Source organism: Ambystoma mexicanum, chromosome 6q (genome assembly GCF_040938575.1).
Source record: "Ambystoma mexicanum isolate Mex_15411 chromosome 6q, UKY_AmexF1_1, whole genome shotgun sequence".
In the NCBI taxonomy this organism is placed as follows: domain Eukaryota; kingdom Metazoa; phylum Chordata; class Amphibia; order Caudata; family Ambystomatidae; genus Ambystoma; species Ambystoma mexicanum.
The window spans coordinates 1,629,158,468-1,629,180,765 of record NC_090937.1 but is presented as its reverse complement, the minus strand read 5'-3'; the positions used below and the strand labels follow the sequence as shown (position 1 = coordinate 1,629,180,765).

At 50.0% G+C, this 22,298-nt stretch overlaps 12 non-coding genes across 12 annotated transcripts; all 12 read right to left on the bottom strand.

The window, feature by feature from the left end:
- Nucleotides 1–4,088: 4,088 nt before the first annotated feature.
- On the bottom strand, nt 4,089–4,160 carry TRNAG-UCC (transfer RNA glycine (anticodon UCC)). Its single transcript has one exon. It is a non-coding gene; the product is annotated as a tRNA-Gly (tRNA).
- Nucleotides 4,161–5,345: 1,185 nt separating this feature from the next.
- Nucleotides 5,346–5,417, bottom strand: TRNAG-UCC (transfer RNA glycine (anticodon UCC)). The gene has a single exon. It is a non-coding gene; the product is annotated as a tRNA-Gly (tRNA).
- Nucleotides 5,418–5,748: 331 nt separating this feature from the next.
- Nucleotides 5,749–5,820, bottom strand: TRNAL-UAG (transfer RNA leucine (anticodon UAG)). Its single transcript has one exon. It is a non-coding gene; the product is annotated as a tRNA-Leu (tRNA).
- Nucleotides 5,821–9,109: 3,289 nt separating this feature from the next.
- Nucleotides 9,110–9,181, bottom strand: TRNAG-UCC (transfer RNA glycine (anticodon UCC)). The gene has a single exon. It is a non-coding gene; the product is annotated as a tRNA-Gly (tRNA).
- A 2,442-nt stretch (nt 9,182–11,623) lies between these two features.
- On the bottom strand, nt 11,624–11,695 carry TRNAG-UCC (transfer RNA glycine (anticodon UCC)). Its single transcript has one exon. It is a non-coding gene; the product is annotated as a tRNA-Gly (tRNA).
- Nucleotides 11,696–12,880: 1,185 nt separating this feature from the next.
- On the bottom strand, nt 12,881–12,952 carry TRNAG-UCC (transfer RNA glycine (anticodon UCC)). Its single transcript has one exon. It is a non-coding gene; the product is annotated as a tRNA-Gly (tRNA).
- A 1,185-nt stretch (nt 12,953–14,137) lies between these two features.
- TRNAG-UCC (transfer RNA glycine (anticodon UCC)) lies at nt 14,138–14,209 on the bottom strand. The gene has a single exon. It is a non-coding gene; the product is annotated as a tRNA-Gly (tRNA).
- Nucleotides 14,210–15,394: 1,185 nt separating this feature from the next.
- On the bottom strand, nt 15,395–15,466 carry TRNAG-UCC (transfer RNA glycine (anticodon UCC)). Its single transcript has one exon. It is a non-coding gene; the product is annotated as a tRNA-Gly (tRNA).
- A 1,185-nt stretch (nt 15,467–16,651) lies between these two features.
- Nucleotides 16,652–16,723, bottom strand: TRNAG-UCC (transfer RNA glycine (anticodon UCC)). The gene has a single exon. It is a non-coding gene; the product is annotated as a tRNA-Gly (tRNA).
- A 1,185-nt stretch (nt 16,724–17,908) lies between these two features.
- TRNAG-UCC (transfer RNA glycine (anticodon UCC)) lies at nt 17,909–17,980 on the bottom strand. Its single transcript has one exon. It is a non-coding gene; the product is annotated as a tRNA-Gly (tRNA).
- Nucleotides 17,981–19,165: 1,185 nt separating this feature from the next.
- TRNAG-UCC (transfer RNA glycine (anticodon UCC)) lies at nt 19,166–19,237 on the bottom strand. Its single transcript has one exon. It is a non-coding gene; the product is annotated as a tRNA-Gly (tRNA).
- Nucleotides 19,238–21,658: 2,421 nt separating this feature from the next.
- On the bottom strand, nt 21,659–21,730 carry TRNAG-UCC (transfer RNA glycine (anticodon UCC)). The gene has a single exon. It is a non-coding gene; the product is annotated as a tRNA-Gly (tRNA).
- Between the last annotated feature and the right edge of the window lie 568 nt (nt 21,731–22,298).

The window sequence follows — 22,298 nt, the reverse complement described above, 5'->3', positions numbered from 1 at the left end:
CCTTCTTCAGTATGTTGGTTTACAGGATGAGAGAGATCCTGAAACCTCACTCTAATAGGCTGAGGTGCTGTGCTCGGTGGCCTGCTGGGACCAAGGCCCGTCAGGGCAAGGCGAATAGGCCTTTGTCAGGGCTTTGTCGGGGAGGGGCCAGGAGCCCTGCTCGCTTCAATCCCCTCACCGATAGACAGTTGCAGAAACTAGGATGCAAGAACCTTTCCTGGATGGGGTTTTGATTTTCACGAAAAGTGTGTCAGCTTTGCTTTCAGCATGAGTCTGATTTCCAAAAAATGCATTTTGAACAATTTAAAGATTTGATCTGCGTTGGCCGGGAATCGAACCCAGGTCAACTGCTTGGAAGGCAGCTATGCTCACCACTATACCACCAACGCCTGCCTGTCTGGGCTATCTGATGGAGCGGCCCTTAGAAATAAGAATAAGTCATTGGCTGGGAATGAAAAAAGCTTGCGTTTGACGCAGAAGCAGTTCGCATCATGAGGTCTTGCCGGTCAGCCCAACATTTCCCCGGGACCCCTTAAAAAAGGAGCTTGGTTTTAAGTTTGGTTTGATTGAACAGTACATTTTGTTGGCTGGGCTGGGACCCTCTCCTATTTAGCGCAAGAGTGGAACGAGGCAGCAAGTTCAAGGAATGACATTGCATCCAGGCACTTACAGCTCTTTGTGCCCTAATGCCATGACACAAAAACATAATTTGAAAAAAGTTAGCAGAGGATGGTTTCGATCCATCGACCTCTGGGTTATGGGCCCAGCACGCTTCCGCTGCGCCACTCTGCTGGTTGGAGAACAAGAGCTTTTCTGGGCTTTTACAGCCTACAAACCGACAACCCTAGACCCAGTTTCGAGTGAAGAGGGCAGTAGGCCTTACAAAGCCAAACAACCTGCAACCACGCACTCCCATCCCATGGCCTTTTGCAGACAGGCCTCATTTCTCTAGCTCACACCCTAACTGCCAACACCCCTTCCCCTTCTCTCTCTGTCTCTCTCTCTCTGTCTCTCTCTCTCATTCTCTCTCTCTCGCAAATAGATACTTTACTTCCCAGGTGCAACAAAACAAGCCTTCTCGAGCTGGCAGATATGGGAAGGAAGGAAGGAAGGGCCAGTTTGGAAACTCAACTCAATTACCATAAATCCCCTGCTAAGGGTTATGGGAGGGAGGAATGAAGGAACTTTGCTTCAGGGAAAGGGCTGCTGCTGCTTCAGCATGTGAGGAGCGCAGCCACACGTTTCACCTTCTTCAGTATGTTGGTTTACAGGATGAGAGAGATCCTGAAACCTCACTCTAATAGGCTGAGGTGCTGTGCTCGGTGGCCTGCTGGGACCAAGGCCCGTCAGGGCAAGGCGAATAGGCCTTTGTCAGGCCTTCGTCAGGGCTTTGTCGGGGAGGGGCCAGGAGCCCTGCTCGCTTCAATCCCCTCACCGATAGACAGTTGCAGAAACTAGGATGCAAGAACCTTTCCTGGATGGGGTTTTGATTTTCACGAAAAGTGTGTCAGCTTTGCTTTCAGCATGAGTCTGATTTCCAAAAAATGCATTTTGAACAATTTAAAGATTTGATCTGCGTTGGCCGGGAATCGAACCCAGGTCAACTGCTTGGAAGGCAGCTATGCTCACCACTATACCACCAACGCCTGCCTGTCTGGGCTATCTGATGGAGCGGCCCTTAGAAATAAGAATAAGTCATTGGCTGGGAATGAAAAAAGCTTGCGTTTGACGCAGAAGCAGTTCGCATCATGAGGTCTTGCCGGTCAGCCCAACATTTCCCCGGGACCCCTTAAAAAAGGAGCTTGGTTTTAAGTTTGGTTTGATTGAACAGTACATTTTGTTGGCTGGGCTGGGACCCTCTCCTATTTAGCGCAAGAGTGGAACGAGGCAGCAAGTTCAAGGAATGACATTGCATCCAGGCACTTACAGCTCTTTGTGCCCTAATGCCATGACACAAAAACATAATTTGAAAAAAGTTAGCAGAGGATGGTTTCGATCCATCGACCTCTGGGTTATGGGCCCAGCACGCTTCCGCTGCGCCACTCTGCTGGTTGGAGAACAAGAGCTTTTCTGGGCTTTTACAGCCTACAAACCGACAACCCTAGACCCAGTTTCGAGTGAAGCGGGCAGTAGGCCTTACAAAGCCAAACAACCTGCAACCACGCACTCCCATCCCATGGCCTTTTGCAGACAGGCCTCATTTCTCTAGCTCACACCCTAACTGCCAACACCCCTTCCCCTTCTCTCTCTGTCTCTCTCTCTCTGTCTCTCTCTCTCATTCTCTCTCTCTCGCAAATAGATACTTTACTTCCCAGGTGCAACAAAACAAGCCTTCTCGAGCTGGCAGATATGGGAAGGAAGGAAGGAAGGGCCAGTTTGGAAACTCAACTCAATTACCATAAATCCCCTGCTAAGGGTTATGGGAGGGAGGAATGAAGGAACTTTGCTTCAGGGAAAGGGCTGCTGCTGCTTCAGCATGTGAGGAGCGCAGCCACACGTTTCACCTTCTTCAGTATGTTGGTTTACAGGATGAGAGAGATCCTGAAACCTCACTCTAATAGGCTGAGGTGCTGTGCTCGGTGGCCTGCTGGGACCAAGGCCCGTCAGGGCAAGGCGAATAGGCCTTTGTCAGGCCTTCGTCAGGGCTTTGTCGGGGAGGGGCCAGGAGCCCTGCTCGCTTCAATCCCCTCACCGATAGACAGTTGCAGAAACTAGGATGCAAGAACCTTTCCTGGATGGGGTTTTGATTTTCACGAAAAGTGTGTCAGCTTTGCTTTCAGCATGAGTCTGATTTCCAAAAAATGCATTTTGAACAATTTAAAGATTTGATCTGCGTTGGCCGGGAATCGAACCCAGGTCAACTGCTTGGAAGGCAGCTATGCTCACCACTATACCACCAACGCCTGCCTGTCTGGGCTATCTGATGGAGCGGCCCTTAGAAATAAGAATAAGTCATTGGCTGGGAATGAAAAAAGCTTGCGTTTGACGCAGAAGCAGTTCGCATCATGAGGTCTTGCCGGTCAGCCCAACATTTCCCCGGGACCCCTTAAAAAAGGAGCTTGGTTTTAAGTTTGGTTTGATTGAACAGTACATTTTGTTGGCTGGGCTGGGACCCTCTCCTATTTAGCGCAAGAGTGGAACGAGGCAGCAAGTTCAAGGAATGACATTGCATCCAGGCACTTACATCTCTTTGTGCCCTAATGCCATGACACAAAAACATAATTTGAAAAAAGTTAGCAGAGGATGGTTTCGATCCATCGACCTCTGGGTTATGGGCCCAGCACGCTTCCGCTGCACCACTCTGCTGGTTGGAGAACAAGAGCTTTTCTGGGCTTTTACAGCCTACAAACCGACAACCCTAGACCCAGTTTCGAGTGAAGCGGGCAGTAGGCCTTACAAAGCCAAACAACCTGCAACCACGCACTCCCATCCCATGGCCTTTTGCAGACAGGCCTCATTTCTCTAGCTCACACCCTAACTGCCAACACCTCTTCCCCTTCTCTCTCTGTCTCTCTCTCTCTGTCTCTCTCTCTCATTCTCTCTCTCTCGCAAATAGATACTTTACTTCCCAGGTGCAACAAAACAAGCCTTCTCGAGCTGGCAGATATGGGAAGGAAGGAAGGAAGGGCCAGTTTGGAAACTCAACTCAATTACCATAAATCCCCTGCTAAGGGTTATGGGAGGGAGGAATGAAGGAACTTTGCTTCAGGGAAAGGGCTGCTGCTGCTTCAGCATGTGAGGAGCGCAGCCACACGTTTCACCTTCTTCAGTATGTTGGTTTACAGGATGAGAGAGATCCTGAAACCTCACTCTAATAGGCTGAGGTGCTGTGCTCGGTGGCCTGCTGGGACCAAGGCCCGTCAGGGCAAGGCGAATAGGCCTTTGTCAGGCCTTCGTCAGGGCTTTGTCGGGGAGGGGCCAGGAGCCCTGCTCGCTTCAATCCCCTCACCGATAGACAGTTGCAGAAACTAGGATGCAAGAACCTTTCCTGGATGGGGTTTTGATTTTCACGAAAAGTGTGTCAGCTTTGCTTTCAGCATGAGTCTGATTTCCAAAAAATGCGTTTTGAACAATTTAAAGATATGATCTGCGTTGGCCGGGAATCGAACCCGGGTCAACTGCTTGGAAGGCAGCTATGCTCACCACTATACCACCAACGCCTGCCTGTCTGGGCTATCTGATGGAGCGGCCCTTAGAAATAAGAATAAGTCATTGGCTGGGAATGAAAAAAGCTTGCGTTTGACGCAGAAGCAGTTCGCATCATGAGGTCTTGCCGGTCAGCCCAACATTTCCCCGGGACCCCTTAAAAAAGGAGCTTGGTTTTAAGTTTGGTTTGATTGAACAGTACATTTTGTTGGCTGGGCTGGGACCCTCTCCTATTTAGCGCAAGAGTGGAACGAGGCAGCAAGTTCAAGGAATGACATTGCATCCAGGCACTTACAGCTCTTTGTGCCCTAATGCCATGACACAAAAACATAATTTGAAAAAAGTTAGCAGAGGATGGTTTCGATCCATCGACCTCTGGGTTATGGGCCCAGCACGCTTCCGCTGCGCCACTCTGCTGGTTGGAGAACAAGAGCTTTTCTGGGCTTTTACAGCCTACAAACCGACAACCCTAGACCCAGTTTCGAGTGAAGCGGGCAGTAGGCCTTACAAAGCCAAACAACCTGCAACCACGCACTCCCATCCCATGGCCTTTTGCAGACAGGCCTCATTTCTCTAGCTCACACCCTAACTGCCAACACCCCTTCCCCTTCTCTCTCTGTCTCTCTCTCTCTGTCTCTCTCTCTCATTCTCTCTCTCTCGCAAATAGATACTTTACTTCCCAGGTGCAACAAAACAAGCCTTCTCGAGCTGGCAGATATGGGAAGGAAGGAAGGAAGGGCCAGTTTGGAAACTCAACTCAATTACCATAAATCCCCTGCTAAGGGTTATGGGAGGGAGGAATGAAGGAACTTTGCTTCAGGGAAAGGGCTGCTGCTGCTTCAGCATGTGAGGAGCGCAGCCACACGTTTCACCTTCTTCAGTATGTTGGTTTACAGGATGAGAGAGATCCTGAAACCTCACTCTAATAGGCTGAGGTGCTGTGCTCGGTGGCCTGCTGGGACCAAGGCCCGTCAGGGCAAGGCGAATAGGCCTTTGTCAGGCCTTCGTCAGGGCTTTGTCGGGGAGGGGCCAGGAGCCCTGCTCGCTTCAATCCCCTCACCGATAGACAGTTGCAGAAACTAGGATGCAAGAACCTTTCCTGGATGGGGTTTTGATTTTCACGAAAAGTGTGTCAGCTTTGCTTTCAGCATGAGTCTGATTTCCAAAAAATGCATTTTGAACAATTTAAAGATTTGATCTGCGTTGGCCGGGAATCGAACCCGGGTCAACTGCTTGGAAGGCAGCTATGCTCACCACTATACCACCAACGCCTGCCTGTCTGGGCTATCTGATGGAGCGGCCCTTAGAAATAAGAATAAGTCATTGGCTGGGAATGAAAAAAGCTTGCGTTTGACGCAGAAGCAGTTCGCATCATGAGGTCTTGCCGGTCAGCCCAACATTTCCCCGGGACCCCTTAAAAAAGGAGCTTGGTTTTAAGTTTGGTTTGATTGAACAGTGCATTTTGTTGGCTGGGCTGGGACCCTCTCCTATTTAGCGCAAGAGTGGAACGAGGCAGCAAGTTCAAGGAATGACATTGCATCCAGGCACTTACAGCTCTTTGTGCCCTAATGCCATGACACAAAAACATAATTTGAAAAAAGTTAGCAGAGGATGGTTTCGATCCATCGACCTCTGGGTTCTAGGCCCAGCACGCTTCCGCTGCGCCACTCTGCTGGTTGGAGAACAAAAGCTTTTCTGGGCTTTTACAGCCTACAAACCGACAACCCTAGACCCATTTTCGAGTGAAGCGGGCAGTAGGCCTTACAAAGCCAAACAACCTGCAACCACGCACTCCCATCCCATGGCCTTTTGCAGACAGGCCTCATTTCTCTAGCTCACACCCTAACTGCCAACACCCCTTCCCCTTCTCTCTCTGTCTCTCTCTCTCTGTCTCTCTCTCTCATTCTCTCTCTCTCGCAAATAGATACTTTACTTCCCAGGTGCAACAAAACAAGCCTTCTCGAGCTGGCAGATATGGGAAGGAAGGAAGGAAGGGCCAGTTTGGAAACTCAACTCAATTACCATAAATCCCCTGCTAAGGGTTATGGGAGGGAGGAATGAAGGAACTTTGCTTCAGGGAAAGGGCTGCTGCTGCTTCAGCATGTGAGGAGCGCAGCCACACGTTTCACCTTCTTCAGTATGTTGGTTTACAGGATGAGAGAGATCCTGAAACCTCACTCTAATAGGCTGAGGTGCTGTGCTCGGTGGCCTGCTGGGACCAAGGCCCGTCAGGGCAAGGCGAATAGGCCTTTGTCAGGGCTTTGTCGGGGAGGGGCCAGGAGCCCTGCTCGCTTCAATCCCCTCACCGATAGACAGTTGCAGAAACTAGGATGCAAGAACCTTTCCTGGATGGGGTTTTGATTTTCACGAAAAGTGTGTCAGCTTTGCTTTCAGCATGAGTCTGATTTCCAAAAAATGCATTTTGAACAATTTAAAGATTTGATCTGCGTTGGCCGGGAATCGAACCCAGGTCAACTGCTTGGAAGGCAGCTATGCTCACCACTATACCACCAACGCCTGCCTGTCTGGGCTATCTGATGGAGCGGCCCTTAGAAATAAGAATAAGTCATTGGCTGGGAATGAAAAAAGCTTGCGTTTGACGCAGAAGCAGTTCGCATCATGAGGTCTTGCCGGTCAGCCCAACATTTCCCCGGGACCCCTTAAAAAAGGAGCTTGGTTTTAAGTTTGGTTTGATTGAACAGTACATTTTGTTGGCTGGGCTGGGACCCTCTCCTATTTAGCGCAAGAGTGGAACGAGGCAGCAAGTTCAAGGAATGACATTGCATCCAGGCACTTACAGCTCTTTGTGCCCTAATGCCATGACACAAAAACATAATTTGAAAAAAGTTAGCAGAGGATGGTTTCGATCCATCGACCTCTGGGTTATGGGCCCAGCACGCTTCCGCTGCGCCACTCTGCTGGTTGGAGAACAAGAGCTTTTCTGGGCTTTTACAGCCTACAAACCGACAACCCTAGACCCAGTTTCGAGTGAAGCGGGCAGTAGGCCTTACAAAGCCAAACAACCTGCAACCACGCACTCCCATCCCATGGCCTTTTGCAGACAGGCCTCATTTCTCTAGCTCACACCCTAACTGCCAACACCCCTTCCCCTTCTCTCTCTGTCTCTCTCTCTCTGTCTCTCTCTCTCATTCTCTCTCTCTCGCAAATAGATACTTTACTTCCCAGGTGCAACAAAACAAGCCTTCTCGAGCTGGCAGATATGGGAAGGAAGGAAGGAAGGGCCAGTTTGGAAACTCAACTCAATTACCATAAATCCCCTGCTAAGGGTTATGGGAGGGAGGAATGAAGGAACTTTGCTTCAGGGAAAGGGCTGCTGCTGCTTCAGCATGTGAGGAGCGCAGCCACACGTTTCACCTTCTTCAGTATGTTGGTTTACAGGATGAGAGAGATCCTGAAACCTCACTCTAATAGGCTGAGGTGCTGTGCTCGGTGGCCTGCTGGGACCAAGGCCCGTCAGGGCAAGGCGAATAGGCCTTTGTCAGGCCTTCGTCAGGGCTTTGTCGGGGAGGGGCCAGGAGCCCTGCTCGCTTCAATCCCCTCACCGATAGACAGTTGCAGAAACTAGGATGCAAGAACCTTTCCTGGATGGGGTTTTGATTTTCACGAAAAGTGTGTCAGCTTTGCTTTCAGCATGAGTCTGATTTCCAAAAAATGCATTTTGAACAATTTAAAGATTTGATCTGCGTTGGCCGGGAATCGAACCCAGGTCAACTGCTTGGAAGGCAGCTATGCTCACCACTATACCACCAACGCCTGCCTGTCTGGGCTATCTGATGGAGCGGCCCTTAGAAATAAGAATAAGTCATTGGCTGGGAATGAAAAAAGCTTGCGTTTGACGCAGAAGCAGTTCGCATCATGAGGTCTTGCCGGTCAGCCCAACATTTCCCCGGGACCCCTTAAAAAAGGAGCTTGGTTTTAAGTTTGGTTTGATTGAACAGTACATTTTGTTGGCTGGGCTGGGACCCTCTCCTATTTAGCGCAAGAGTGGAACGAGGCAGCAAGTTCAAGGAATGACATTGCATCCAGGCACTTACAGCTCTTTGTGCCCTAATGCCATGACACAAAAACATAATTTGAAAAAAGTTAGCAGAGGATGGTTTCGATCCATCGACCTCTGGGTTATGGGCCCAGCACGCTTCCGCTGCGCCACTCTGCTGGTTGGAGAACAAGAGCTTTTCTGGGCTTTTACAGCCTACAAACCGACAACCCTAGACCCAGTTTCGAGTGAAGCGGGCAGTAGGCCTTACAAAGCCAAACAACCTGCAACCACGCACTCCCATCCCATGGCCTTTTGCAGACAGGCCTCATTTCTCTAGCTCACACCCTAACTGCCAACACCTCTTCCCCTTCTCTCTCTGTCTCTCTCTCTCTGTCTCTCTCTCTCATTCTCTCTCTCTCGCAAATAGATACTTTACTTCCCAGGTGCAACAAAACAAGCCTTCTCGAGCTGGCAGATATGGGAGGGAAGGAAGGAAGGAAGGGCCAGTTTGGAAACTCAACTCAATTACCATAAATCCCCTGCTAAGGGTTATGGGAGGGAGGAATGAAGGAACTTTGCTTCAGGGAAAGGGCTGCTGCTGCTTCAGCATGTGAGGAGCGCAGCCACACGTTTCACCTTCTTCAGTATGTTGGTTTACAGGATGAGAGAGATCCTGAAACCTCACTCTAATAGGCTGAGGTGCTGTGCTCGGTGGCCTGCTGGGACCAAGGCCCGTCAGGGCAAGGCGAATAGGCCTTTGTCAGGCCTTCGTCAGGGCTTTGTCGGGGAGGGGCCAGGAGCCCTGCTCGCTTCAATCCCCTCACCGATAGACAGTTGCAGAAACTAGGATGCAAGAACCTTTCCTGGATGGGGTTTTGATTTTCACGAAAAGTGTGTCAGCTTTGCTTTCAGCATGAGTCTGATTTCCAAAAAATGCGTTTTGAACAATTTAAAGATATGATCTGCGTTGGCCGGGAATCGAACCCGGGTCAACTGCTTGGAAGGCAGCTATGCTCACCACTATACCACCAACGCCTGCCTGTCTGGGCTATCTGATGGAGCGGCCCTTAGAAATAAGAATAAGTCATTGGCTGGGAATGAAAAAAGCTTGCGTTTGACGCAGAAGCAGTTCGCATCATGAGGTCTTGCCGGTCAGCCCAACATTTCCCCGGGACCCCTTAAAAAAGGAGCTTGGTTTTAAGTTTGGTTTGATTGAACAGTACATTTTGTTGGCTGGGCTGGGACCCTCTCCTATTTAGCACAAGAGTGGAACGAGGCAGCAAGTTCAAGGAATGACATTGCATCCAGGCACTTACAGCTCTTTGTGCCCTAATGCCATGACACAAAAACATAATTTGAAAAAAGTTAGCAGAGGATGGTTTCGATCCATCGACCTCTGGGTTATGGGCCCAGCACGCTTCCGCTGCGCCACTCTGCTGGTTGGAGAACAAGAGCTTTTCTGGGCTTTTACAGCCTACAAACCGACAACCCTAGACCCAGTTTCGAGTGAAGCGGGCAGTAGGCCTTACAAAGCCAAACAACCTGCAACCACGCACTCCCATCCCATGGCCTTTTGCAGACAGGCCTCATTTCTCTAGCTCACACCCTAACTGCCAACACCCCTTCCCCTTCTCTCTCTGTCTCTCTCTCTCTGTCTCTCTCTCTCATTCTCTCTCTCTCGCAAATAGATACTTTACTTCCCAGGTGCAACAAAACAAGCCTTCTCGAGCTGGCAGATATGGGAAGGAAGGAAGGAAGGGCCAGTTTGGAAACTCAACTCAATTACCATAAATCCCCTGCTAAGGGTTATGGGAGGGAGGAATGAAGGAACTTTGCTTCAGGGAAAGGGCTGCTGCTGCTTCAGCATGTGAGGAGCGCAGCCACACGTTTCACCTTCTTCAGTATGTTGGTTTACAGGATGAGAGAGATCCTGAAACCTCACTCTAATAGGCTGAGGTGCTGTGCTCGGTGGCCTGCTGGGACCAAGGCCCGTCAGGGCAAGGCGAATAGGCCTTTGTCAGGCCTTCGTCAGGGCTTTGTCGGGGAGGGGCCAGGAGCCCTGCTCGCTTCAATCCCCTCACCGATAGACAGTTGCAGAAACTAGGATGCAAGAACCTTTCCTGGATGGGGTTTTGATTTTCACGAAAAGTGTGTCAGCTTTGCTTTCAGCATGAGTCTGATTTCCAAAAAATGCATTTTGAACAATTTAAAGATTTGATCTGCGTTGGCCGGGAATCGAACCCAGGTCAACTGCTTGGAAGGCAGCTATGCTCACCACTATACCACCAACGCCTGCCTGTCTGGGCTATCTGATGGAGCGGCCCTTAGAAATAAGAATAAGTCATTGGCTGGGAATGAAAAAAGCTTGCGTTTGACGCAGAAGCAGTTCGCATCATGAGGTCTTGCCGGTCAGCCCAACATTTCCCCGGGACCCCTTAAAAAAGGAGCTTGGTTTTAAGTTTGGTTTGATTGAACAGTACATTTTGTTGGCTGGGCTGGGACCCTCTCCTATTTAGCGCAAGAGTGGAACGAGGCAGCAAGTTCAAGGAATGACATTGCATCCAGGCACTTACAGCTCTTTGTGCCCTAATGCCATGACACAAAAACATAATTTGAAAAAAGTTAGCAGAGGATGGTTTCGATCCATCGACCTCTGGGTTATGGGCCCAGCACGCTTCCGCTGCGCCACTCTGCTGGTTGGAGAACACGAGCTTTTATGGGCTTTTACAGCCTACAAACCGACAACCCTAGACCCAGTTTCGAGTGAAGCGGGCAGTAGGCCTTACAAAGCCAAACAACCTGCAACCACGCACTCCCATCCCATGGCCTTTTGCAGACAGGCCTCATTTCTCTAGCTCACACCCTAACTGCCAACACCTCTTCCCCTTCTCTCTCTGTCTCTCTCTCTCTGTCTCTCTCTCTCATTCTCTCTCTCTCGCAAATAGATACTTTACTTCCCAGGTGCAACAAAACAAGCCTTCTCGAGCTGGCAGATATGGGAAGGAAGGAAGGAAGGGCCAGTTTGGAAACTCAACTCAATTACCATAAATCCCCTGCTAAGGGTTATGGGAGGGAGGAATGAAGGAACTTTGCTTCAGGGAAAGGGCTGCTGCTGCTTCAGCATGTGAGGAGCGCAGCCACACGTTTCACCTTCTTCAGTATGTTGGTTTACAGGATGAGAGAGATCCTGAAACCTCACTCTAATAGGCTGAGGTGCTGTGCTCGGTGGCCTGCTGGGACCAAGGCCCGTCAGGGCAAGGCGAATAGGCCTTTGTCAGGCCTTCGTCAGGGCTTTGTCGGGGAGGGGCCAGGAGCCCTGCTCGCTTCAATCCCCTCACCGATAGACAGTTGCAGAAACTAGGATGCAAGAACCTTTCCTGGATGGGGTTTTGATTTTCACGAAAAGTGTGTCAGCTTTGCTTTCAGCATGAGTCTGATTTCCAAAAAATGCGTTTTGAACAATTTAAAGATATGATCTGCGTTGGCCGGGAATCGAACCCGGGTCAACTGCTTGGAAGGCAGCTATGCTCACCACTATACCACCAACGCCTGCCTGTCTGGGCTATCTGATGGAGCGGCCCTTAGAAATAAGAATAAGTCATTGGCTGGGAATGAAAAAAGCTTGCGTTTGACGCAGAAGCAGTTCGCATCATGAGGTCTTGCCGGTCAGCCCAACATTTCCCCGGGACCCCTTAAAAAAGGAGCTTGGTTTTAAGTTTGGTTTGATTGAACAGTACATTTTGTTGGCTGGGCTGGGACCCTCTCCTATTTAGCGCAAGAGTGGAACGAGGCAGCAAGTTCAAGGAATGACATTGCATCCAGGCACTTACAGCTCTTTGTGCCCTAATGCCATGACACAAAAACATAATTTGAAAAAAGTTAGCAGAGGATGGTTTCGATCCATCGACCTCTGGGTTATGGGCCCAGCACACTTCCGCTGCGCCACTCTGCTGGTTGGAGAACAAAAGCTTTTCTGGGCTTTTACAGCCTACAAACCGACAACCCTAGACCCAGTTTCGAGTGAAGCGGGCAGTAGGCCTTACAAAGCCAAACAACCTGCAAACACGCACTCCCATCCCATGGCCTTTTGCAGACAGGCCTCATTTCTCTAGCTCACACCCTAACTGCCAACACCCCTTCCCCTTCTCTCTCTGTCTCTCTCTCTCTGTCTCTCTCTCTCATTCTCTCTCTCTCGCAAATAGATACTTTACTTCCCAGGTGCAACAAAACAAGCCTTCTCGAGCTGGCAGATATGGGAAGGAAGGAAGGAAGGGCCAGTTTGGAAACTCAACTCAATTACCATAAATCCCCTGCTAAGGGTTATGGGAGGGAGGAATGAAGGAACTTTGCTTCAGGGAAAGGGCTGCTGCTGCTTCAGCATGTGAGGAGCGCAGCCACACGTTTCACCTTCTTCAGTATGTTGGTTTACAGGATGAGAGAGATCCTGAAACCTCACTCTAATAGGCTGAGGTGCTGTGCTCGGTGGCCTGCTGGGACCAAGGCCCGTCAGGGCAAGGCGAATAGGCCTTTGTCAGGCCTTCGTCAGGGCTTTGTCGGGGAGGGGCCAGGAGCCCTGCTCGCTTCAATCCCCTCACCGATAGACAGTTGCAGAAACTAGGATGCAAGAACCTTTCCTGGATGGGGTTTTGATTTTCACGAAAAGTGTGTCAGCTTTGCTTTCAGCATGAGTCTGATTTCCAAAAAATGCATTTTGAACAATTTAAAGATTTGATCTGCGTTGGCCGGGAATCGAACCCGGGTCAACTGCTTGGAAGGCAGCTATGCTCACCACTATACCACCAACGCCTGCCTGTCTGGGCTATCTGATGGAGCGGCCCTTAGAAATAAGAATAAGTCATTGGCTGGGAATGAAAAAAGCTTGCGTTTGACGCAGAAGCAGTTCGCATCATGAGGTCTTGCCGGTCAGCCCAACATTTCCCCGGGACCCCTTAAAAAAGGAGCTTGGTTTTAAGTTTGGTTTGATTGAACAGTACATTTTGTTGGCTGGGCTGGGACCCTCTCCTATTTAGCGCAAGAGTGGAACGAGGCAGCAAGTTCAAGGAATGACATTGCATCCAGGCACTTACAGCTCTTTGTGCCCTAATGCCATGACACAAAAACATAATTTGAAAAAAGTTAGCAGAGGATGGTTTCGATCCATCGACCTCTGGGTTATGGGCCCAGCACGCTTCCGCTGCGCCACTCTGCTGGTTGGAGAACAAGAGCTTTTCTGGGCTTTTACAGCCTACAAACCGACAACCCTAGACCCAGTTTCGAGTGAAGCGGGCAGTAGGCCTTACAAAGCCAAACAACCTGCAACCACGCACTCCCATCCCATGGCCTTTTGCAGACAGGCCTCATTTCTCTAGCTCACACCCTAACTGCCAACACCCCTTCCCCTTCTCTCTCTGTCTCTCTCTCTCTGTCTCTCTCTCTCATTCTCTCTCTCTCGCAAATAGATACTTTACTTCCCAGGTGCAACAAAACAAGCCTTCTCGAGCTGGCAGATATGGGAAGGAAGGAAGGAAGGGCCAGTTTGGAAACTCAACTCAATTACCATAAATCCCCTGCTAAGGGTTATGGGAGGGAGGAATGAAGGAACTTTGCTTCAGGGAAAGGGCTGCTGCTGCTTCAGCATGTGAGGAGCGCAGCCACACGTTTCACCTTCTTCAGTATGTTGGTTTACAGGATGAGAGAGATCCTGAAACCTCACTCTAATAGGCTGAGGTGCTGTGCTCGGTGGCCTGCTGGGACCAAGGCCCGTCAGGGCAAGGCGAATAGGCCTTTGTCAGGCCTTCGTCAGGGCTTTGTCGGGGAGGGGCCAGGAGCCCTGCTCGCTTCAATCCCCTCACCGATAGACAGTTGCAGAAACTAGGATGCAAGAACCTTTCCTGGATGGGGTTTTGATTTTCACGAAAAGTGTGTCAGCTTTGCTTTCAGCATGAGTCTGATTTCCAAAAAATGCATTTTGAACAATTTAAAGATTTGATCTGCGTTGGCCGGGAATCGAACCCGGGTCAACTGCTTGGAAGGCAGCTATGCTCACCACTATACCACCAACGCCTGCCTGTCTGGGCTATCTGATGGAGCGGCCTTTAGAAATAAGAATAAGTCATTGGCTGGGAATGAAAAAAGCTTGCGTTTGACGCAGAAGCAGTTCGCATCATGAGGTCTTGCCGGTCAGCCCAACATTTCCCCGGGACCCCTTAAAAAAGGAGCTTGGTTTTAAGTTTGGTTTGATTGAACAGTGCATTTTGTTGGCTGGGCTGGGACCCTCTCCTATTTAGCGCAAGAGTGGAACGAGGCAGCAAGTTCAAGGAATGACATTGCATCCAGGCACTTACAGCTCTTTGTGCCCTAATGCCATGACACAAAAACATAATTTGAAAAAAGTTAGCAGAGGATGGTTTCAATCCATCGACCTCTGGGTTATGGGCCCAGCACGCTTCCGCTGCGCCACTCTGCTGGTTGGAGAACAAAAGCTTTTCTGGGCTTTTACAGCCTACAAACCGACAACCCTAGACCCATTTTCGAGTGAAGCGGGCAGTAGGCCTTACAAAGCCAAACAACCTGCAACCACGCACTCCCATCCCATGGCCTTTTGCAGACAGGCCTCATTTCTCTAGCTCACACCCTAACTGCCAACACCCCTTCCCCTTCTCTCTCTGTCTCTCTCTCTCTGTCTCTCTCTCTCATTCTCTCTCTCTCGCAAATAGATACTTTACTTCCCAGGTGCAACAAAACAAGCCTTCTCGAGCTGGCAGATATGGGAAGGAAGGAAGGAAGGGCCAGTTTGGAAACTCAACTCAATTACCATAAATCCCCTGCTAAGGGTTATGGGAGGGAGGAATGAAGGAACTTTGCTTCAGGGAAAGGGCTGCTGCTGCTTCAGCATGTGAGGAGCGCAGCCACACGTTTCACCTTCTTCAGTATGTTGGTTTACAGGATGAGAGAGATCCTGAAACCTCACTCTAATAGGCTGAGGTGCTGTGCTCGGTGGCCTGCTGGGACCAAGGCCCGTCAGGGCAAGGCGAATAGGCCTTTGTCAGGCCTTCGTCAGGGCTTTGTCGGGGAGGGGCCAGGAGCCCTGCTCGCTTCAATCCCCTCACCGATAGACAGTTGCAGAAACTAGGATGCAAGAACCTTTCCTGGATGGGGTTTTGATTTTCACGAAAAGTGTGTCAGCTTTGCTTTCAGCATGAGTCTGATTTCCAAAAAATGCATTTTGAACAATTTAAAGATTTGATCTGCGTTGGCCGGGAATCGAACCCGGGTCAACTGCTTGGAAGGCAGCTATGCTCACCACTATACCACCAACGCCTGCCTGTCTGGGCTATCTGATGGAGCGGCCCTTAGAAATAAGAATAAGTCATTGGCTGGGAATGAAAAAAGCTTGCATTTGACGCAGAAGCAGTTCGCATCATGAGGTCTTGCCGGTCAGCCCAACATTTCCCCGGGACCCCTTAAAAAAGGAGCTTGGTTTTAAGTTTGGTTTGATTGAACAGTACATTTTGTTGGCTGGGCTGGGACCCTCTCCTATTTAGCGCAAGAGTGGAACGAGGCAGCAAGTTCAAGGAATGACATTGCATCCAGGCACTTACAGCTCTTTGTGCCCTAATGCCATGACACAAAAACATAATTTGAAAAAAGTTAGCAGAGGATGGTTTCGATCCATCGACCTCTGGGTTATGGGCCCAGCACGCTTCCGCTGCGCCACTCTGCTGGTTGGAGAACAAGAGCTTTTCTGGGCTTTTACAGCCTACAAACCGACAACCCTAGACCCAGTTTCGAGTGAAGCGGGCAGTAGGCCTTACAAAGCCAAACAACCTGCAACCACGCACTCCCATCCCATGGCCTTTTGCAGACAGGCCTCATTTCTCTAGCTCACACCCTAACTGCCAACACCCCTTCCCCTTCTCTCTCTGTCTCTCTCTCTCTGTCTCTCTCTCTCATTCTCTCTCTCTCGCAAATAGATACTTTACTTCCCAGGTGCAACAAAACAAGCCTTCTCGAGCTGGCAGATATGGGAAGGAAGGAAGGAAGGGCCAGTTTGGAAACTCAACTCAATTACCATAAATCCCCTGCTAAGGGTTATGGGAGGGAGGAATGAAGGAACTTTGCTTCAGGGAAAGGGCTGCTGCTGCTTCAGCATGTGAGGAGCGCAGCCACACGTTTCACCTTCTTCAGTATGTTGGTTTACAGGATGAGAGAGATCCTGAAACCTCACTCTAATAGGCTGAGGTGCTGTGCTCGGTGGCCTGCTGGGACCAAGGCCCGTCAGGGCAAGGCGAATAGGCCTTTGTCAGGCCTTCGTCAGGGCTTTGTCGGGGAGGGGCCAGGAGCCCTGCTCGCTTCAATCCCCTCACCGATAGACAGTTGCAGAAACTAGGATGCAAGAACCTTTCCTGGATGGGGTTTTGATTTTCACGAAAAGTGTGTCAACTTTGCTTTCAGCATGAGTCTGATTTCCAAAAAATGCATTTTGAACAATTTAAAGATTTGATCTGCGTTGGCCGGGAATCGAACCCGGGTCAACTGCTTGGAAGGCAGCTATGCTCACCACTATACCACCAACGCCTGCCTGTCTGGGCTATCTGATGGAGCGGCCCTTAGAAATAAGAATAAGTCATTGGCTGGGAATGAAAAAAGCTTGCGTTTGACGCAGAAGCAGTTTGCATCATGAGGTCTTGCCGGTCAGCCCAACATTTCCCCGGGACCCCTTAAAAAAGGAGCTTGGTTTTAAGTTTGGTTTGATTGAACAGTACATTTTGTTGGCTGGGCTGGGACCCTCTCCTATTTAGCGCAAGAGTGGAACGAGGCAGCAAGTTCAAGGAATGACATTGCATCCAGGCACTTACAGCTCTTTGTGCCCTAATGCCATGACACAAAAACATAATTTGAAAAAAGTTAGCAGAGGATGGTTTCGATCCATCGACCTCTGGGTTATGGGCCCAGCACGCTTCCGCTGCGCCACTCTGCTGGTTGGAGAACAAGAGCTTTTCTGGGCTTTTACAGCCTACAAACCGACAACCCTAGACCCAGTTTCGAGTGAAGCGGGCAGTAGGCCTTACAAAGCCAAACAACCTGCAACCACGCACTCCCATCCCATGGCCTTTTGCAGACAGGCCTCATTTCTCTAGCTCACACCCTAACTGCCAACACCCCTTCCCCTTCTCTCTCTGTCTCTCTCTCTCTGTCTCTCTCTCTCATTCTCTCTTTCTCGCAAATAGATACTTTACTTCCCAGGTGCAACAAAACAAGCCTTCTCGAGCTGGCAGATATGGGAAGGAAGGAAGGAAGGGCCAGTTTGGAAACTCAACTCAATTACCATAAATCCCCTGCTAAGGGTTATGGGAGGGAGGAATGAAGGAACTTTGCTTCAGGGAAAGGGCTGCTGCTGCTTCAGCATGTGAGGAGCGCAGCCACACGTTTCACCTTCTTCAGTATGTTGGTTTACAGGATGAGAGAGATCCTGAAACCTCACTCTAATAGGCTGAGGTGCTGTGCTCGGTGGCCTGCTGGGACCAAGGCCCGTCAGGGCAAGGCGAATAGGCCTTTGTCAGGCCTTCGTCAGGGCTTTGTCGGGGAGGGGCCAGGAGCCCTGCTCGCTTCAATCCCCTCACCGATAGACAGTTGCAGAAACTAGGATGCAAGAACCTTTCCTGGATGGGGTTTTGATTTTCACGAAAAGTGTGTCAGCTTTGCTTTCAGCATGAGTCTGATTTCCAAAAAATGCATTTTGAACAATTTAAAGATTTGATCTGCGTTGGCCGGGAATCGAACCCGGGTCAACTGCTTGGAAGGCAGCTATGCTCACCACTATACCACCAACGCCTGCCTGTCTGGGCTATCTGATGGAGCGGCCCTTAGAAATAAGAATAAGTCATTGGCTGGGAATGAAAAAAGCTTGCGTTTGACGCAGAAGCAGTTCGCATCATGAGGTCTTGCCGGTCAGCCCAACATTTCCCCGGGACCCCTTAAAAAAGGAGCTTGGTTTTAAGTTTGGTTTGATTGAACAGTACATTTTGTTGGCTGGGCTGGGACCCTCTCCTATTTAGCGCAAGAGTGGAACGAGGCAGCAAGTTCAAGGAATGACATTGCATCCAGGCACTTACAGCTCTTTGTGCCCTAATGCCATGACACAAAAACATAATTTGAAAAAAGTTAGCAGAGGATGGTTTCGATCCATCGACCTCTGGGTTATGGGCCCAGCACGCTTCCGCTGCGCCACTCTGCTGGTTGGAGAACAAGAGCTTTTCTGGGCTTTTACAGCCTACAAACCGACAACCCTAGACCCAGTTTCGAGTGAAGCGGGCAGTAGGCCTTACAAAGCCAAACAACCTGCAACCACGCACTCCCATCCCATGGCCTTTTGCAGACAGGCCTCATTTCTCTAGCTCACACCCTAACTGCCAACACCCCTTCCCCTTCTCTCTCTGTCTCTCTCTCTCTGTCTCTCTCTCTCATTCTCTCTCTCTCGCAAATAGATACTTTACTTCCCAGGTGCAACAAAACAAGCCTTCTCGAGCTGGCAGATATGGGAAGGAAGGAAGGAAGGGCCAGTTTGGAAACTCAACTCAATTACCATAAATCCCCTGCTAAGGGTTATGGGAGGGAGGAATGAAGGAACTTTGCTTCAGGGAAAGGGCTGCTGCTGCTTCAGCATGTGAGGAGCGCAGCCACACGTTTCACCTTCTTCAGTATGTTGGTTTACAGGATGAGAGAGATCCTGAAACCTCACTCTAATAGGCTGAGGTGCTGTGCTCGGTGGCCTGCTGGGACCAAGGCCCGTCAGGGCAAGGCGAATAGGCCTTTGTCAGGCCTTCGTCCGGGCTTTGTCGGGGAGGGGCCAGGAGCCCTGCTCGCTTCAATCCCCTCACCGATAGACAGTTGCAGAAACTAGGATGCAAGAACCTTTCCTGGATGGGGTTTTGATTTTCACGAAAAGTGTGTCAGCTTTGCTTTCAGCATGAGTCTGATTTCCAAAAAATGCATTTTGAACAATTTAAAGATTTGATCTGCGTTGGCCGGGAATCGAACCCGGGTCAACTGCTTGGAAGGCAGCTATGCTCACCACTATACCACCAACGCCTGCCTGTCTGGGCTATCTGATGGAGCGGCCCTTAGAAATAAGAATAAGTCATTGGCTGGGAATGAAAAAAGCTTGCGTTTGACGCAGAAGCAGTTCGCATCATGAGGTCTTGCCGGTCAGCCCAACATTTCCCCGGGACCCCTTAAAAAAGGAGCTTGGTTTTAAGTTTGGTTTGATTGAACAGTACATTTTGTTGGCTGGGCTGGGACCCTCTCCTATTTAGCGCAAGAGTGGAACGAGGCAGCAAGTTCAAGGAATGACATTGCATCCAGGCACTTACAGCTCTTTGTGCCCTAATGCCATGACACAAAAACATAATTTGAAAAAAGTTAGCAGAGGATGGTTTCGATCCATCGACCTCTGGGTTATGGGCCCAGCACGCTTCCGCTGCGCCACTCTGCTGGTTGGAGAACAAGAGCTTTTCTGGGCTTTTACAGCCTACAAACCGACAACCCTAGACCCAGTTTCGAGTGAAGCGGGCAGTAGGCCTTACAAAGCCAAACAACCTGCAACCACGCACTCCCATCCCATGGCCTTTTGCAGACAGGCCTCATTTCTCTAGCTCACACCCTAACTGCCAACACCCCTTCCCCTTCTCTCTCTGTCTCTCTCTCTCTGTCTCTCTCTCTCATTCTCTCTCTCTCGCAAATAGATACTTTACTTCCCAGGTGCAACAAAACAAGCCTTCTCGAGCTGGCAGATATGGGAAGGAAGGAAGGAAGGAAGGGCCAGTTTGGAAACTCAACTCAATTACCATAAATCCCCTGCTAAGGGTTATGGGAGGGAGGAATGAAGGAACTTTGCTTCAGGGAAAGGGCTGCTGCTGCTTCAGCATGTGAGGAGCGCAGCCACACGTTTCACCTTCTTCAGTATGTTGGTTTACAGGATGAGAGAGATCCTGAAACCTCACTCTAATAGGCTGAGGTGCTGTGCTCGGTGGCCTGCTGGGACCAAGGCCCGTCAGGGCAAGGCGAATAGGCCTTTGTCAGGCCTTCGTCAGGGCTTTGTCGGGGAGGGGCCAGGAGCCCTGCTCGCTTCAATCCCCTCACCGATAGACAGTTGCAGAAACTAGGATGCAAGAACCTTTCCTGGATGGGGTTTTGATTTTCACGAAAAGTGTGTCAGCTTTGCTTTCAGCATGAGTCTGATTTCCAAAAAATGCATTTTGAACAATTTAAAGATTTCCGGGTCAACTGCTTGGAAGGCAGCTATGCTCACCACTATACCACCAACGCCTGCCTGTCTGGACTATCTGATGGAGCGGCCCTTAGAAATAAGAATAAGTCATTGGCTGGGAATGAAAAAAGCTTGCATTTGACGCAGAAGCAGTTCGCATCATGAGGTCTTGCCGGTCAGCCCAACATTTCCCCGGGACCCCTTAAAAAAGGAGCTTGGTTTTAAGTTTGGTTTGATTGAACAGTACATTTTGTTGGCTGGGCTGGGACCCTCTCCTATTTAGCGCAAGAGTGGAACGAGGCAGCAAGTTCAAGGAATGACATTGCATCCAGGCACTTACAGCTCTTTGTGCCCTAATGCCATGACACAAAAACATAATTTGAAAAAAGTTAGCAGAGGATGGTTTCGATCCATCGACCTCTGGGTTATGGGCCCAGCACGCTTCCGCTGCGCCACTCTGCTGGTTGGAGAACAAGAGCTTTTCTGGGCTTTTACAGCCTACAAACCGACAACCCTAGACCCAGTTTCGAGTGAAGCGGGCAGTAGGCCTTACAAAGCCAAACAACCTGCAACCACGCACTCCCATCCCATGGCCTTTTGCAGACAGGCCTCATTTCTCTAGCTCACACCCTAACTGCCAACACCCCTTCCCCTTCTCTCTCTGTCTCTCTCTCTCTGTCTCTCTCTCTCATTCTCTCTCTCTCGCAAATAGATACTTTACTTCCCAGGTGCAACAAAACAAGCCTTCTCGAGCTGGCAGATATGGGAAGGAAGGAAGGAAGGGCCAGTTTGGAAACTCAACTCAATTACCATAAATCCCCTGCTAAGGGTTATGGGAGGGAGGAATGAAGGAACTTTGCTTCAGGGAAAGGGCTGCTGCTGCTTCAGCATGTGAGGAGCGCAGCCACACGTTTCACCTTCTTCAGTATGTTGGTTTACAGGATGAGAGAGATCCTGAAACCTCACTCTAATAGGCTGAGGTGCTGTGCTCGGTGGCCTGCTGGGACCAAGGCCCGTCAGGGCAAGGCGAATAGGCCTTTGTCAGGCCTTCGTCAGGGCTTTGTCGGGGAGGGGCCAGGAGCCCTGCTCGCTTCAATCCCCTCACCGATAGACAGTTGCAGAAACTAGGATGCAAGAACCTTTCCTGGATGGGGTTTTGATTTTCACGAAAAGTGTGTCAGCTTTGCTTTCAGCATGAGTCTGATTTCCAAAAAATGCATTTTGAACAATTTAAAGATTTGATCTGCGTTGGCCGGGAATCGAACCCGGGTCAACTGCTTGGAAGGCAGCTATGCTCACCACTATACCACCAACGCCTGCCTGTCTGGGCTATCTGATGGAGCGGCCCTTAGAAATAAGAATAAGTCATTGGCTGGGAATGAAAAAAGCTTGCGTTTGACGCAGAAGCAGTTCGCATCATGAGGTATTGCCGGTCAGCCCAACATTTCCCCGGGACCCCTTAAAAAAGGAGCTTGGTTTTAAGTTTGGTTTTATTGAACAGTACATTTTGTTGGCTGGGCTGGGACCCTCTCCTATTTAGCACAAGAGTGGAACGAGGCAGCAAGTTCAAGGAATGACATTGCATCCAGGCACTTACAGCTCTTTGTGCCCTAATGCCATGACACAAAAACATAATTTGAAAAAAGTTAGCAGAGGATGGTTTCGATCCATCGACCTCTGGGTTATGGGCCCAGCACGCTTCCGCTGCGCCACTCTGCTGGTTGGAGAACAAGAGCTTTTCTGGGCTTTTACAGCCTACAAACCGACAACCCTAGACCCAGTTTCGAGTGAAGCGGGCAGTAGGCCTTACAAAGCCAAACAACCTGCAACCACGCACTCCCATCCCATGGCCTTTTGCAGACAGGCCTCATTTCTCTAGCTCAC